Source organism: Petaurus breviceps, unplaced genomic scaffold, assembly GCF_028583685.1.
Source record: "Petaurus breviceps papuanus isolate PSGF00001 unplaced genomic scaffold, PetGlider_PUasm1.0 225, whole genome shotgun sequence".
In the NCBI taxonomy this organism is placed as follows: Eukaryota; Metazoa; Chordata; class Mammalia; order Diprotodontia; family Petauridae; genus Petaurus; species Petaurus breviceps.
Genome location: NW_027185889.1, coordinates 3,962,050 through 3,978,889, shown reverse-complemented (window position 1 = coordinate 3,978,889; position 16,840 = coordinate 3,962,050). Strand labels below are relative to the sequence as shown.

Below are 16,840 nucleotides of genomic sequence, written 5' to 3'. Positions count from 1 at the left end.
CTGGAGAGGGATGAGCAATAGCTAAGGGGATGCTTCACACAATGGCCCAGCAGTGGGGGTTTTAGTGAACATTCAAATGGTTGCCCTCCACTAGGCCAGTGCCATCTGGTGCAGCCAGAAGCCAGTGGTGGTAAAGAAGTGAGCCCACCTCCCCAAGAGTTACACCCCTACCTTTGACTGATAGTCAAACTGTCCCCCCTAAAAAACCTTTTTGGGAATATACCCCAAAGAAAAAGGGAAAGGACCCATATATAATATCTATGTATATATTTATCTACACACATATATGAATACATACATATTATGTTTGTACATAAATGAGAGGGACGGAGAAAGAGAAAGAGAGAGACAGAGACAGAGAGAGAGAGAGACTCTTTTGTGGTGGCAAAAAATCAGAAATTGAAGATACCCATCAGTTGAAGTAAGTTTGAACAAGTTGTGGTATATGATTATGATGGAATACTATTGTGCCATAAGAAATGACAAGAAGGTTGGTTTCAGAGAAATCTGGGAAGTCATAAGAATTGATTCAATGTGGAGGGAGCAAAACCAGAAGAACACTACACATAGTAATAGCAATATTGTAATAATGATCAATTATGAATAATTAAGCTGTTTTGATAAATACAATGATCCATGACAATCCGAAAGGACTTATAATAAAAAATGCTATCCATCTCCAGAGAGAGAACTATTGAACTCAGTGCAGAATGAAGAATTTTTTTTCACTTTATTTTTCTTTTCTTTTTTTTTCAACATGACTAATATGGAAATATTTTGACAGGTATAATTTTACTTAGATAATGGGCATCATATAGATTGATTTCTTCATAGGTGGGAGAGAGAGAATTGAGAATTCAAAATAAAAAGTAATAATAATGTTTAAAAAACACTCCTATTAAGTCATATCTGGTCACTGCATTTACTAGAGTTCTTAATTCTTTCAAATTTGTTTTCTTTTGTGATGCTTTAGTTATTGTATATATTGTTCTACTGCATCTGCTCACTTCACCCTGCATCAGTTTATACAAGGTTTCTGATATATATATTTAACTGTTCCCAACTTGATGGGCATTGTTTCCAGTTCTTTGCTACAACAAAAAGAGCTACTATAAATCTCTTTGAACCTATGTGCTGTTTAGTGACGTTTTGGGTACAACTACAAATTGTTTTCCAGAATGGTTGGAGAATAGAACTCTACCAACAGGGTATTAAAGTATTTACACAATCCCTCCAAAAAATTGCAACTTTCATTTTTTTTGTCATCTTTGCTAGTCTGATTGGTATGAAATGGGACTTCAGAGTTATTTTAGTTTGCATTTCTCTAATTATTAGGGAGTTCAAACATTTTCCCATGTGGTTATAAGGTTATATATAGATTACCTTTTTTTTTTTCTTTTGAGAAAACTAATGGTTACATCCTTTAACCATTAAGGGAAATAAATGGCTCTTGTTTTTATACATTTGTTTGTATCAATTCCCTATATATCTTGAATATCATACCTTAACAGAGAAATTAGCTGCAAAGAATTTTTTTCCACAGTTTACATTTCTTTTTTAAATTTTAATTGCACTGGTTTTCTTTATGGAAAAAAAGTTGTCAATTTTATGTAATAAAAACTGTCCATTTTATTCCCTGTGATCCTCTCTATCCCTTGTTTCTTTAAATACTCTTCCCTTTTGCATATCTGTGAAAGATATCTCCTCTACTGTTTCTTTAATTTGTTTATGATAAGATCTTTCATATCTAGGTCATGTTTCAATTCAGTGGTTATTGTGGTACATGGTGTGAGCTGTTCATCTAAACCTAATTTCTGGTAAAATGCTTTACAGGTTTCCGAGTAGGTTTTATTGAATAATGTGTTCTTATACCAGTGTTTGTAATATCTTGGTCTATCAAATACTACGCTATTATATTCATTTACTTCTGGGTGTTATTTGTTCCATTGATCAGCATTTCTGTCTTTTAACCAGTACAAGATTGTTTTGATGATGATCAATTTCTAGTATGGTTGAGATATGAGTACTACTAGATCCTTTCCTTACCACTCTAAAAAAAAATTTAATTTCCCTATCATAGGTATTGTAGATCATAGCTATACAGTTCAAGATTATCTAGGAAAATTCCCTTATTTTACAGACAATACAAACAGTGTTTATTAAGCCTTTGTTTTCATAGATAGTAAGAGGCAGAGGATTCAAACCAGTGTTGTCTGATTCCAAATACTGCAGTCTTTGACTACACAAAAGAGCTTTTCTAAAGCACTCATCTCTTCCTGTTAATGAATCAAACTCTGGTCTTCCACGTGACAGTAAGGGATATGTGTCATTATTTTGCAAAGACAACCTTAGGTACTAACATTTTAATGATATTGGTACTACAGAACCATGACTAAAGGGGTATCTTTCTATTAATTAGCCTCTCAATTTCTGTGAAAATTGTTTTTTAGCAATTGTACTTATGTTCCTCCAACCTTAAAAATAAAGGGGAAAAAGGGAGACACAAAGAAGGAGGGATTCCCACTACTCTGAGGCCAGAGACTGTCTTTTGTTTCTTTGTAAGAACTTAAAAATGTTGATTGATTGACTGATTACCAATTTGTGAAGGGTTTTAAATAACTATGTGAAGACTATATTATCCTACAAATAATGGGAAGTCAGTGAAGTTTCTTGCTTGGGTGAGTGTTATGGTCATACTTGTGCTTCAGGATGATTATTTTGGCAACTGGATAGAGAATGGATTGAAGAAGTGACAGATTGTTGCCCAAAAATCCAATTAGGAGGTTATTGCAATAGTCCAGGTGAGGGACTCATGAGGCCTGAACTAGAGTGGTGGCCACATGAAAGAAGTGTGATAGATACAAGGTAATGGAAGTAGAGTTGATATGAATTTGCAAATGACTGGATATGGATGAGGGGAGAATGAGGATTTTGGGATGACTCTAAAATTGTGAAAGTGAGTGACTGGAAGGATCATGGTGCATTCAATAGAAATATAGAAATAGCAAGGTTTGGAGGAAACACAGGTCTGGGGAAGAGAGAGATAATGAGTTCTATTTTGGACATTCTGAGTTTGAGATATCAGTAGGATATCTAACTAAAGATGTCCAACAATGAATTGATTATGCATGACTAGATATTAGGAAATAAACTGTAGCTGTGTGGATATATATATATATATATATATATATATATATATATATATATGATATATATACACACCTCTGGGAGTTACCTACAAAGAGATAATAATTGAACTTGTAAGAAGATGAGATCACCAAAAAAAGTAGATGTAAAAAGAGAAAAGTAAAGGGCCCAAAATGGAGCCTTGAGGGACATTAACAATGAGAGGCAGAGAGACTGAGGAGTAGTCATAAAGGTAAGATGAGAACCAGCAGACAGTGGTATCACAAAAACTCAGGGAGATTAACTAGGAAGAGGAGATTATCAACAGTAAAAAGTGCTACAGAGGGGTCAAGAAGGATAAAGACTGAGAAAAGTTTCCTTGTTAGGGGTGAATGCTTTATATTAATTCATTTCTATAGGAAATTTGGTGAGATAGGCAGATTCAATGCCCTTTGCTTTATTAATTTCTGACCCCGTTTTTTCTTAGCTCAATTGCTTTGTTTGAATAGTTCAGGGTAAAACTATTGTGATTAGATTTGATTTCTTCTAATTTACTGTTAAGTTTGACTCAACTAATTGATGGTCTGATTATACATATGAAATTGATCCTGGTATGGCTCTGACATCAGTAACCAGTTAGTGATTCCATTAATTAATAAACATCAAGCACCTATAATGTTGTCATGTCCTGTCGAGATATAATCAATATAATTTTTTGTGATGTTTATTCATGTTTACCATAACTTCTTGAATATTCTTCTGAAAGAAAGTATTCATGATAGATTGAGTTATACTTCTGAAGAGTTTAGAACTTTTTTGACCTCTTTGTTTCTTAAGCCTGAAACATATTATACAAAACAGCCTTTGCCATTTTCTTTTGTGCCCAGGTCCATACTGAAGTCACTGAGTATCAATATATATGATAACTTCCTTTACAGGATTTTGTCAAAATCTTCATTGAATTTCTTTACCTTAGCATCTCCCAAAAGATCCCTTTAATTTCAAGAAAGCTATAATCCACTGTCTCCCAAGTCTTCTTCTTCATATTCCCCAGTTCCTTAAGCCAATCCTCATTTGAGCCAGGGTGAGGTAGACTGTTCTTTTTCATGCAGACAGAAAAGGGCGAATGGGGAGAGAGGGAGGAAGGAAGGAAGAAAAGAAGGAAGGAAGGAAGGAGGGAAGGAAGGAAGGAAGGAAGGAAGGAAGGAAGGAAGGAAGGAAGGAAGGAAGGAAGGAAGGAAGGAATGAAGGAAGAGAATTTATTAAAATTTTAACTATGAATGTGTACTGTGGACACAAGAAAACAAGATCATACCTACTTTCCAGAAGCTAATTTGATTTCACATGAGTATTTCACTATTTTTCCATTAAAGCCCTCTTTAGATATGGAAATGACTACATTAATAAGGATTATATCATAAGCTTTAGCACATTCTTTTAAACTAGAAGGATTTCAAGGATGATACTGGAAATGAACTCTATGTCTGATATCCTGGGCTACTTCAATTTTGAGAAGCTGATAACTTGGTTGGTGTAAAAGGGGGCTGACCACTGTGGAACTAGTCCTTAGAGCAAGTGTAGAGGGTGACTGCCTGGATACAGTCCAACATTTGGGGAACTGATTTCAAGTCATGAATTAGTGAGAAGTTGGTACTATGAGATTATGAAAATTCTTCTCTGACTCAGAAGGTGCAGAGCTGGAAATGAATTTGCCCAAAATAGCATGACCTGTCAATCTGATTTTTTTTTTGGCACCATATGGAAGAGTGGTCACCATGTCCTTGGAAGCACATGGTTCCCTTATTTCTTTTGTGCTTGTTCTCCTATGATCTTAAAGAGTATCTGAATACAAAACTAATAGCCACGTGACCTTCAAAAGGTGGAAGAGTCACCAGAATCATTCCACTGACAACAGTAGTAAGTTGCAGAATCCAACAGAGGTATTATCAGCAGCTAATAACAGATGAAATTGGCTGTAGATGGATATATAAAGACAGTCCCTTAAGGACCTTAATGACCTCAGGGATTTGTAAATTCTAGTGAGCAGAGCCAGCTGGCCACCAATACTTGGATCCCAGAAGAAAGCTAGATATAAGGAGAACTTTTAAGAATGCTGTGTGAAGCTCTCCCCAGACTCCGCCATGTTGGGGCTGTTGAGCTGCGCTGCCACAGCCTTGGCCTCGGGCGCCCTTCGGGGCCTCAGCGCCTCGGCGCTGTTGCCCCAGACCCAGACCTTGTTGCGGGAGGCCCCAGCCATGAACCAGCAGGCCCGGGACTATGCAGCCTTGACATCCCCTGCCCCCAAGTGCGGGGCGGTCAGCAGGCACATCGTGGCGGTCATTGGGGCCATGGTGGACGTGCAATTCGATGAGGGGCTCCCTCCCATCCTCAATGCCCTCAAAGTGCAGGACAGGGAAACCAGGCTGGTTCTGGAGGTGGCCCAACATCTGGGTGACAACACAGTACGGACTATTGCTATGGATGGTACTGAAGGCTTGGTCAGAGGGCAGAAGGTCCTAGATTCTGGTGCCCCAATCAAAATCCCTGTGGGACCTAAGACTCTAGGAAGAATCATGAATGTGATTGGAGAGCCTATCGATGAAAGGGGTCCAATCAAAACCAAACACTTTGCTGCAATTCATAATGAGGCTCCTGAATTCATAGAGATGAGTATAGAGCAAGAAATCCTGGTTACTGGCATCAAAGTTGTGGATCTTTTGGCCCCATATGCCAAGGGTGGCAAAATTGGTCTATTTGGTGGTGCTGGTGTGGGAAAGACTATTGATTATGGAACTAATCAACAATGTTGCCAAGGCCCATGGTGGTTATTCTGTGTTTGCTGGTGTTGGTGAAAGGACCTGAGAAGGCAATGACTTGTACCATGAGATGACTGAGTCTGGTGTCATCAATCTAAAGGATGCCACTTCCAAGGTAGCGTTGGTATATGGCCAGATGAATGAACCACCTGGCGCTCGGGCTCGGGTAGCCTTGACTGGCCTCACTGTGGCTGAATACTTCAGAGAGTATTCTGAGGGTCAAGATGTACTGCTTTTCATTGATAACATCTTCCGATTCACTCAGGCTGGCTCAGAGGTGTCTGCTTTACTAGACAGAATCCCCTCTACTGTCGGTTACCAGCCCACTTTAGCCACTGATATGGGCACCATGCAGGAAAGAATTACCACAGCCAAGAAGGGTTCCATCACCTCTGTGCAAGCCATCTATATGCCTGCTGATGACTTGACTGACCCAGCTCCTGCCACCACCTTTGCCCATTTGGATGCTACCACTGTGCTGTCCTGGGCCATTGCTGAGCTGGGCATTTACCCTGCAGTGGATCCTCTGGACTCCACTTCTCAGATCATGGACCCCAACATTGTTGGCAATGAGCACTATGATATTGCCCGAGGTGTGCAAAAGATTCTGCAGGACTATGTAAGTCCCTTCAGGACGTCATTGCTATCCTTGGTATGGATGAGTTGTCTGAAGAAGTTAAGTTGACAGTGTCTCAGGCCAGGAAAATCCAGCGTTTCTTGTCACAGCCGTTCCAGGTTGCTGAGGTATTTACAGGACATATGGGGAAGTTGGTGTCCCTGAAAGAAACCATTAAGGGATTCCAACAAATCTTGCCAGGTCAGTGTGACCATCTCTCAGAGCAGGCCTTCTATATGGTCGGACCCATTGAAGAAGCCATGACAAAAGCTGAAAAACTGGCTGAAGAGCATTCATGAGGAGTTACCTTCATCTGCCACACATCCTTCAATTTCAATTGTCTGAGCAAACTACACTTTGGTTTGAGAACTTTGGTTGGGAAATCTGTGTACTGTCTGAAGACTATTTAAACTTTGAATAAAATGTACATCTCACAAAAAAAAAAAAGAATGCTCTGTGTAAAGCAAAGAAAAAAAAAGCTTCCTGCACCAGAAGTCTGAAGGTACCCTTTTGCCACAAAGTTTCCCTATATGAGTGCCTCACTATCACTATATTTTAGTTTTGAATTCAATCTCCGCAGAGATCCTTGGTTCTGCAAGGGAAGAGCAAGCCCCTAGTTTGGAAGAAGTGCTTTTTTTTTTTTAGGGCAATTGGGGTTAAGTAACTTGCTCAAGGTTACACGACTAGGTGTGTGTGTGTGTGTGTGTGTGTGTGTGTGTGTGTGTGTGTGTTAAGTGTCTGAGGCCAGAGCCGAACTAGGGTTCTCCTGACTCCGGGGCCAGCGCTTTACTCACTGTGCCACCTAGCCGCCCCAGAAGAAGTGCTTTTTAAACTACTATTCTTATTATCTTTTCAATGAATCACATTTATAAAAGCTGATGTCTATTTTTAGCCTTTTCCCACTAGCTGAGTGATAATGGGGAACCATGATGAGGCTTTGAGTTACTGTACAAGAAATCTCAACTTCTAGGGGTTGCCTCTAGGACATTGAAGCCATCAATAAACCTTCAAGACTCCAACCTGTTGGTGGAAGTAGGAGCTGGGAGAATACTCCCCAAAAAAGTGTTCCATTGATCTCATGGTAAAGGGTTTTTTCAGTCATAGCAATCTTAACTCTTGATCAATTCTCAGAGTGGTTGTGATTTTAGACTGTGGATGGAGTATTCAAAATAATGAAATCGTGGATCCTTGAAATTCTGAAATATCTCAGTATTTGGAAATGATGAATTATCATTTGTTATCAAGTTACATGACTGCAGTGAAAACTCGTGTCATATATTTTGCTAGTTTCTTTAAGGAACATAAAGTACAGCAGGCAATTCTTCTGGCTATGCAAGGTTTGCTCAAGGCAAAGAAGACATTTTTACTGGTAAAAGTATTTTCCTTTTATTCACTGCAGACAGAATAAAAGTCTCTTATCAAATCCATATGCTTCAAATAAATTTATACTTTCATATTTTAAACTGTAGTCTCATACTGAAGTGGAGCGAGAATCAATTATTATTGAGAAGTATAAAAAGAGAAAGTTGATCATTTATATTATTGCACACTGATGATGGCACCTTTCCCATAATATACTTCTTTTGCTTTCTCTTAATGTCATTTTATAGTAATGTAATTCTTAAACACTTGATTTTGTGGAGGGCAAAGAATCTATATCTTTTTTTTTGTAAGCTTTCAAAAGTTATGGTATAGTCTGAACATAACTACTCAAATAGAGAAAAAGGAAAAAAAACTATGGTATGGAAACATTTTTGGTAACTTGGATAGATTATATGCTGAAAATACTCTAGAAATATGATTTATATTAGAAAGTATAAATGTTCCGTATGTGTTTATTAAGAAAGGTTATTGCATCATACCTCACAAACGAAGCAAACATAAGATTGGATCTTGGCACAAACGTTACACTTACAGAATTTTAATTTCATTAACATCTGTATAAATACTTGTTGATAGGCTGTTTATGGCTTCTTGGTTAACCAATCCAATCTGTGTTTTTGGAAGTCTGACAGCACTGGCATGAAACCAGGAATTCTGTGAGGGCTATTTGTATGGGACTAGCAACATCCCTATTCTTTTGAATGGATTCAAATGTACATGAAATTAATTACTAGGGAAAAAATGGCTTAATGGATACAGAACAGGATTGTTAGGAAGAGAACTTAAAAACAGGAACTTTGGGGGTGATGCCAAATTTAAGACATGTAAGCCTCAAAGAATGACTGAAACACTAATCGTTCTGTTGCTTGTTCCAATATATTTCATGGTTGTGGAGTAAAAAAAAAAGGTTCCAGGATGACAGTTACTTGACAGTTTTCAAAGTTTTTTGCTAATATTAAATATGGGTCTGCCTTGGTGGAGTAATTAAATCACTTGAAGGACATAGTCAAGAGCAAAGAAAAAACACTGAGAGTGAACTACTAATGTACATCTTTTAAATTATTTGGGCTCTGAATACAAAATTTCCTGTGTTGTGGGATTACCAGATTTAAGGGAACCTATATGGGGACATTGGGACACCTGTAAGAATAGAAACCACTTTTCACAAGATATAAATGTGTTCAGTAAACTTCTTTTAATATATACTTCTCATTTAAAAAAAAAAAAAGAATCCTTGACCCTTGTCATTGTCAGGATGAATATTTCCACACTAACATTTCTAAGCTTAAATAAATGCCCCACGTTATGTAAATGAATATGTTCTTTTGAGCCCTCTATGGAGGCCAATTAGCTTAGGGAATAGTTGGGGGATTAAAGTCATCTGGGCTACATTTTGCAATACCATTCACCTTTCCATAATGCTTTAGCTTATTGTTTTCCTCACAACAAAGATAGGATACATTATGCCGATTTGATGGATGAGAAACTGTGGAGGTTAAATGCCTGACCTACCATCACAGATGCTAAATGTTGGTTTAAGTTGAATTGAATTTAAATTAAATTGGTTTAAGGTTTGAATCCAGGTCTTCTTATACTAAAATCAGTGTTGTCATTGCACCAAGCTGCTATTCTGTGTGTCTACACACATTTTCACTAATTCATTCATAATTCATTAGTTACATGCTGTGAGCAGAGCATTTTTGTACTAGGATGAAAAATTTAAATAAGATATGGTCCCTTTCTTCATGGATTTTATATTATGGGATAAAAATAAGATATCAAGAAGAGTAAGTATAACATCTATCACGTGGTAAATTGATTTAGGTGTTACACAATATTCTATGTAAGTTCTACACAATATTCTGCTTAAATAATGCACAGGAATTCAACCGAGAAAAATAGGAAGGGAAGACACTCTAGGCAAAGGGAACAGTGTGAGTAACTGTCCAGAGAAAAAGAAATAAAGAATGTGTTTAGGAGGATAGAAAGTAGTCTCTTTTGACTGCAGCATAGAGAAAGGCATACACCAAGATACAGTAAAAGCACACCACTGGACCAAAGGTTCACATTTCTACTCTGTCACATACTACTTGTGTGACCTTAGACAAGACACCACCTCTCTCTGGTCCTCAATTCTCTCAACTAGGACCTCTGAGGTCCCTTCTTGCTCTAATTTATGATGCTTTGGGAGTAATTTGAGATAAGAATAAAAATAAATATTGGTCTAGACTGTAGAGCCAGACTTTGAATGTCCCATGGGTGTGCTAGAAATCAGTCAATCAGTCAATGGACAATTGAAGTTTTTGAGCAGAAGATTGATATGACCAATGATACAACAAAGACTATTCTTAAGAAGATAGATATTGAAACAGGGAACTACTTTGGGAACTAAGATTTATACTGAGTCAATAGACAGCTAGGTGGTACAGTACATAGACCTCTAAGCAGAAAGCTGGTGAGTCCTGAGTTCAAATATGGCCTTAGACACTTACTAGCTGTGTGACTCTGGGCAAGTCACTTAAACCTATTACCACTCCAGTACCTCTGTCAAGAAAACCCCAAAAGGGGTTATGAAGATTCATACATGACTGAAAATGAAAAAACAAGAAATCTCAATAAAACGGCCAGTTAGAAATGTAGACCCACTCTAAGGTAGTGACATTAGAAATATAGAACAAGGGAGATGTTGTTGTAGAGATGGAATTGATAGGATTTAGCAAATACTTGGATATGATGGATTGAGGGAGGGAAAAGTTAAGGTTAACTCTATGGCTTAAAAAAGTAGTGACTAGGGGTGGCTAGGTGGTGCAGTGAAGGCCCTGGAGTCAGGAGGACCTGAGTTCAAATCTGGCTTCAGACACCTAACACTTACTAGCCATGTGACCTTGGGCAAGTCATTTAACTCCAATTGCCCTACTTTCCCCCCTCCAAAAAGCAAAAAAAAAAAAGTAGTGACTAATGGATAGTGTTGCCAAAGAAAGAAAATGTGAAGTCCAAAGAATGGGCAGGTATATAGGGGGAAAGAAAATGAGGTCACTTTAGGATATGTTGAATCTGAATTCTTGGTAGGACATTTAGGGAAAGGAAAATATCTGAAAGGCATAGAGAACATTTGATTCTAAGAAGGGAAATCAGGACTGGAAATATGGATAATAAAGTAATTAGATTCAATTCAACAAATAATTATTAAGCACCTACTATTTGGAAAGCCTTTTGCCAGGTGTTGGAGATATAGAAACAAAAAGACATTCTCTGCTGTCTCAATGAGCTAATATATTACTGGGGAAGGGGGAGAAAAACACATCTATGACTAAATAAACACAAAATAATTTTGGCAAGGAGAGAACAAGGAAGGAATCAGGAAATGTCTTGTGGGGAGACAGGATGGCCCCTGGGCTGAACCTTGGAGGAAACTATGGGTCCCAAGAGCTGTAAGGTTGGGAGGGACAGTGGCACTAAGGAATATATTGTGAGGCTCAAATGAGGTTGATACATTTTGTCAACTTTAAAGGACTTTTAAAATGCTTATTATTATTATTATTATTATTATTATTATTTTCCAGTCAACAGGCATCCAGTCTGCTGGTAACTTTATTCCCTGAATCTGCTACTGAGTACTTACTAAGCTCAAGTAACATTTATAAAACAATACAAGGATGTGCTAATAAATGTTTAACAACCAGATTCTCCCAGGGGGAAAAAAATGTGCGTTTAAGTTTATTCTGTATCATTAATACTTTGTTAAGTCTAGACAATAAAAATAAATAAACAAATCAAGCTATTTGGTAGTGATGGCAGATTTCTGAGGTGTAAATGGTCACACTAAAAGTTTAACAGAAGGCTCCAACAAGTTCCTGCTTTTACATTAAGAACAGGAGACAGTCTATACAAAATGCAAAATGTTAAAATGAATCTAACTGAATCTGTTCCTCCCACCCAATTCAATTCAATCTAATACACCTACTATACAGAAGATAATTTACCTGAAGCTAGGGCTACAAAGGGGTGGGGGCAATTTCCTGCCCTCAAGGAGTTTGCAATTTAGTCATATATTGCTTTATCTCAAAATTTGGAGTCTGTCATTTTTTTTTTGGTACTTTTCATGAGTGAAAGAAACACAGAGTGAGGGTCATAGGTTCATTTTCCTCTGTTTGAAAAGAATCAATTATTTAAAAGATCTATAAGAAGCAACAGGCCCAGATGAGTATGTGTTTTCCACTAATATCTGGTAATAACCTTGAAGAAGGTTCTCTTAGCAGGACTCTTGTTTCTTGCTATAATTAAATTATGCTTGGAAAATAATTCCGCTAGCCTCCTCCCCCCACTCTGGGCTCCCTCAGGGAGTGATAGTATTATAGAGTATTATAGGTTATCCAAACTCAGAGCCACATAATGAATTAATGAAATCTGTGGATGTAAGTAGGTTGTCTTTTATATAATTATTTTAAAGAAATGATAAACATATTATTACGGTTATCTTTTGTCTTATGTGCAGGCTTGTATTTTGAGGTCCCTACCAATGCTATGAACTTTCATGGTCCTGCATACAGTCATCTCTAATTGAACTCATTCAGATCCCTTTAAAAATTGACAAGGTTTAAAAAGTTCATTTTAAAAAGAGAATACCCATTTTAAACAGGAAATTCTCTTCTGCCCCCAACTCCCTTCTATTGAACTCATTCAAATGTTCTGAAAGAAGGCTCACTTGAGAACTGAACTGACATTTTTCTGGTACAAACTTAAGGAACCCAAAGAATATTTTATGAAGATTATTTTAATGATTATCTGATATGTATTATTTATATATGTATATGTGTATATATGTATATATATATACATATGATATTTCCCTTTCTTCTATCACCCAATTAATACCCCAAAGTACCCACATTTACAGCAGATATCCTAGTCTTCTGCTTCACTTAGAAAATGAAGGCCAGCCATCCAACCTAAGTTGGCCACCTTCAGTGATCTTCCTTCATTTCTAAACCTCCTTAACATCACCTTTTTTCTCCTTCCTTAAAGTCACAGAATAAAAATCTGATATTCATTTCAATGTATGCAAAGTACTTATTTCTCATAGCACCCCTGAATCTTACCATTAAAATGGAAAAAAAAAGTGTGAATCTCCTCTTTCTGTATCCACAAACTACTATATCACCAAGCTGCAGGTATTATTACTATTCCTATTTTACTGATGAGGAAATTGAGGCTTTGAAAGAAGGGAAAGGAGAGGGAAAGGAATAGGAATTTATATAGTGTTCATTACATGCAAGGTACTGTGCTAAGAACTTTTTAGAAATATCATCCTATTTGATCCTCACAACAACACTGGGAGGTAGGTATTAATATTATTCCCATTATACAGGTGAACTGAGGCAAACAGAGGTCAAATGGCTTGCCCAGGGTCACACAGCTTCCAAGTGTCTGAGGTTGGATTTGAACTCTAGTCTTCCTGACTCCAGGTTCAGCTATCTACCTAAAGGCTTCTCTACACCCACACAACTACAGAGTATCTCTGGGATTCTAAAGGCAATGCTTTCTCTCTCTCTTTTTTTTTTAAGCAATTGGGGTTAAGTAACTTTCTCAAGTAACATGGCCAGGTGTTTCTGGGTGGGTGCTAAGTGTCTGAGCCTGGATTTGATCCCCAGGTCATCCCGACACTGGAGCCAGTGCTTTTACTCGCTGTGCTACCTGGCCACCCCTGGCAATGCTTTTTCTACCATCCCACCACACTATCTCTCAGAGGCAGAGATATTCCTTCACAACATTCTTCACAACCTTCACAACCCCCCCTTCTCTCATGTAGCACTTTCAGTCTTTCCCTTGCTTTAGATTCTTATTATCTACCTAGAAAAAGGATCAAATCTCCCAATACTGAAAGAATTCTTTGATTCTTCTAGTTCATCTGGCCAATGAGTGTCATCTCATTCCTCCCCTTCACTGCTAGATTTCTTGAACTCAAAATAAAATAAAACATATTTATAGTCATTACTTCTATTTTCCTCACTCCCATAAACCTTTCTTAAGGCATTACCACTGGGTTTCTGCTCTAACTCTTCTACTGAAACTCTTCTCTCAAACATAACAAAAAACTTTCTAATCTCCATATCCAGTGGGATTTGCTCAATCTTTATCCTCCTTGACCTTTCTGACCTTTGACACTGTTGACCATTCCCTCAACTGAATACTATCTCCTCTCATTTCCTCCTACTACTGATGAGGGATGGCTCACAATGGTTCAGCAGGAACTCTGATCTTTATCTTAAGAGCAGAGCCTGCAATTCAGTCTGGAAAGAATTCAACTCAAGCCTAATTGGAGTCAGAGTAGTAAAAGTTTATTATATGCCTTACAGCAGGCAAGGATCCTTAGGGGACCTGCAACCTCAAAGGGTTAGAATTAAGATTTATATAGAATCATCCATAGTAGAACCCCTGCCAATTATGCTAACTAGGTGATTAAGGGTGGGATTAGGGAGGAGTTAAGGTGGGGACAGTGTTTAAAGGAACATGCAATTTTAATGTAATGTATTGCCCATGGTTCACTGGGGAAAAGCCCAAGGCGGGGCTACCTGGAGTTGTGGTTTTAGGATTGAAACGTCATTCAATCAGCTAGTGGTCAAGGGCTGATGGAGAAGTACCCAGTCTGCTACCTTGACAAGATTGATGTCTGGGAACCAAGGCTGAGACTCAGTGTGTGGATAATAGGCTAAGGAGTTAACCCAGAGATAGGGTCCTGAAGGATTCATTGAGGCAGCCAAGGAGTCAACCTAGAGATAGGGTACCAAAGGATTCATGGGGGCAGTGGGACACTATACAAGGGGGAGATAATAGTTGCCTAAGCTGGAATGTTTATAGATACTTTTGTGAAGGATTCATAGGACTAGCTTGTTATTGTTCCAAGCTGAGATAGTTGTTAATGGGCAGAGTTAATGCTCTGAAGCTAGGGGCAGGGGGAGAAGGGACAGCGTTAATGCTCTGAGACTGGGGAGGGGGGGGGAATGGAGTGTGATTTTACAAACTGGTTTTACAAATTGATGTTACAAAGTTTTACAGACTGATATTACAAATATAGATTCCAAGCACCCCATCATTCCTGATGTTACAAATTGGTATTACAAATTGAGTTTACAAATAGATTTTACAAACATAGATCCCAAGCACCCCATCACTACCCTAGAGTCTCCTTGTTCTCATTCATTGGATGCTCATCTTCTTCCTGCCTCTTTAGAGTAGATATCTTCCCTTTTCTCTTTATGCTCTCTCCTTTTTACAGCCTCATTCACTTTCATGGTTTCAGCTCTCATCAATAGGAAAATGACTTCCAAATCTATATACCTCTTCCTGACCTCAATTCTGATCATCACATACATATACCTCCAAATAATTATAAAATGTCTCCAGCTGGATGTCCCACCTTAAACTGAACATGTTCAAATACAAATTCATTTCCTTTCTTCATTAACCTGCTCTTTCTTCTGATTTTACTGTTTTAATCAGTGGCACCACCATTCCTCAAGTTTCCTATATAAATAGATTTGAAATTATCTTTGACTATTTCCTTGCTTTCAATTCTTATAGCTTGGTTTTAACTCTGCAATATTTATCATACTTACTTCCCCCCCAAAAAATTATCTTTTCCACCTCTCTAGATCAACTTTTCATTATCAATTATCTTGGTTATTATGCTATATTTCACTGCTATATATCATTTTCTAGAATGTTTGGGTTCACTATCTATTCAACCACAGCTCAGAAGCCAACATTTACCTCTGCACCTCCTTGTCCAGTCAAAATTAATCATGTTAAAATATCAGTTCTTTGATAGTAGGGATGATTTCATTCTTTGTATATTTCCCCAGCATACAGCATAGTACCCATCACATAGTAGGCATTGAATACATGCTTGCTGATGGATTTGGAAGGAATGTAAAAGGATATTTACTAAAAATAAAGTGTGAGGCACATTTTTAATAAGAAATATCATTCTTGTTTCTCATGTTCCAAACTACAACCTCCTATACTTCAGGGGAATGCAGGCTGCAAGTCCTCCCAGATATATTTCCCACACCTGTTTATTAGCTCATCACAGTAAGTAACAGAAAAGGAAAAACCATTTTGTGACTGTATTCTCACTCATAACTGCTACATCAACATGTTCTAGCAATCTAGGGAAAGAAAGGCAAAGGGGAGTTAGCTAGGTTGTGTAGGAATTAAGAGAGCCATGCTTGTAGTGAGGAAGATATGAGTTCAAATCTGCTTCAGACACTTAGCAGCTGTGTAACCCTGGCCAAGTTAATTGCAATCTGCCTCAATTTCCTCAACAGCAAAATGAGGATAATAATAGCACCTACCTCCCAAGATTGTTGTAAGGATCAGATCAGATCAGATGCTATTTGTAAAGTGCTCAGAATGGGGCCTGGAATATAAGAACTGCTTAGTAAATTCTTGTTCCCTCCTACCCCTTAGCTACTTTTCCAAGTAGCTTCAGAGCATGAGAGGTATTAGTCTCAACAGTTTATCTGCAAAGCACAGCAATCTTGTAAGTGTACTGTGGAGGCTAAAAGAGAAGGGCCATGTGTCTTCTCTCTTCTGGAGAGAGTGACTATATCTCTAAACTAGACTTTGTTTCAGTGAAAAATAGTCAAAATCCAATCCAATCCTGTCCCCCTGTTAAGTTAATTTTTGCTCTTTCTCTGCTTTCCTGCTTTGCTCGGTTTAGAGTAAAACCAAGTGTCCTTTTTTTTGTTCTTTAGAGGCTGATGACTGATTAGGAAGATTCTGCCTTTCCTCCAAGAGCAGCTGAGAACAGAATTGACTGTCCTCCATTTTTCTGCTTCCTATACTTTATATGTGTGTGTGTGTGTGAGAGAGAGAGAGAGAGAGAGAGAGAGAGAGA

The 16,840-nt window shown here is 37.9% G+C and overlaps 1 protein-coding gene and 1 pseudogene across 1 annotated transcript in view; one reads left to right on the top strand and one right to left on the bottom strand.

Moving 5' to 3' along the window:
- Positions 1 to 16,840, bottom strand: part of LRRIQ1 (leucine rich repeats and IQ motif containing 1) — a 308,516-nt gene that overhangs the window by 91,453 nt on the left and 200,223 nt on the right. The gene's annotated exons all lie outside the window — the stretch shown is intronic.
- LOC138166660 (ATP synthase subunit beta, mitochondrial pseudogene) lies at positions 5,256 to 6,870 on the top strand (annotated as a pseudogene).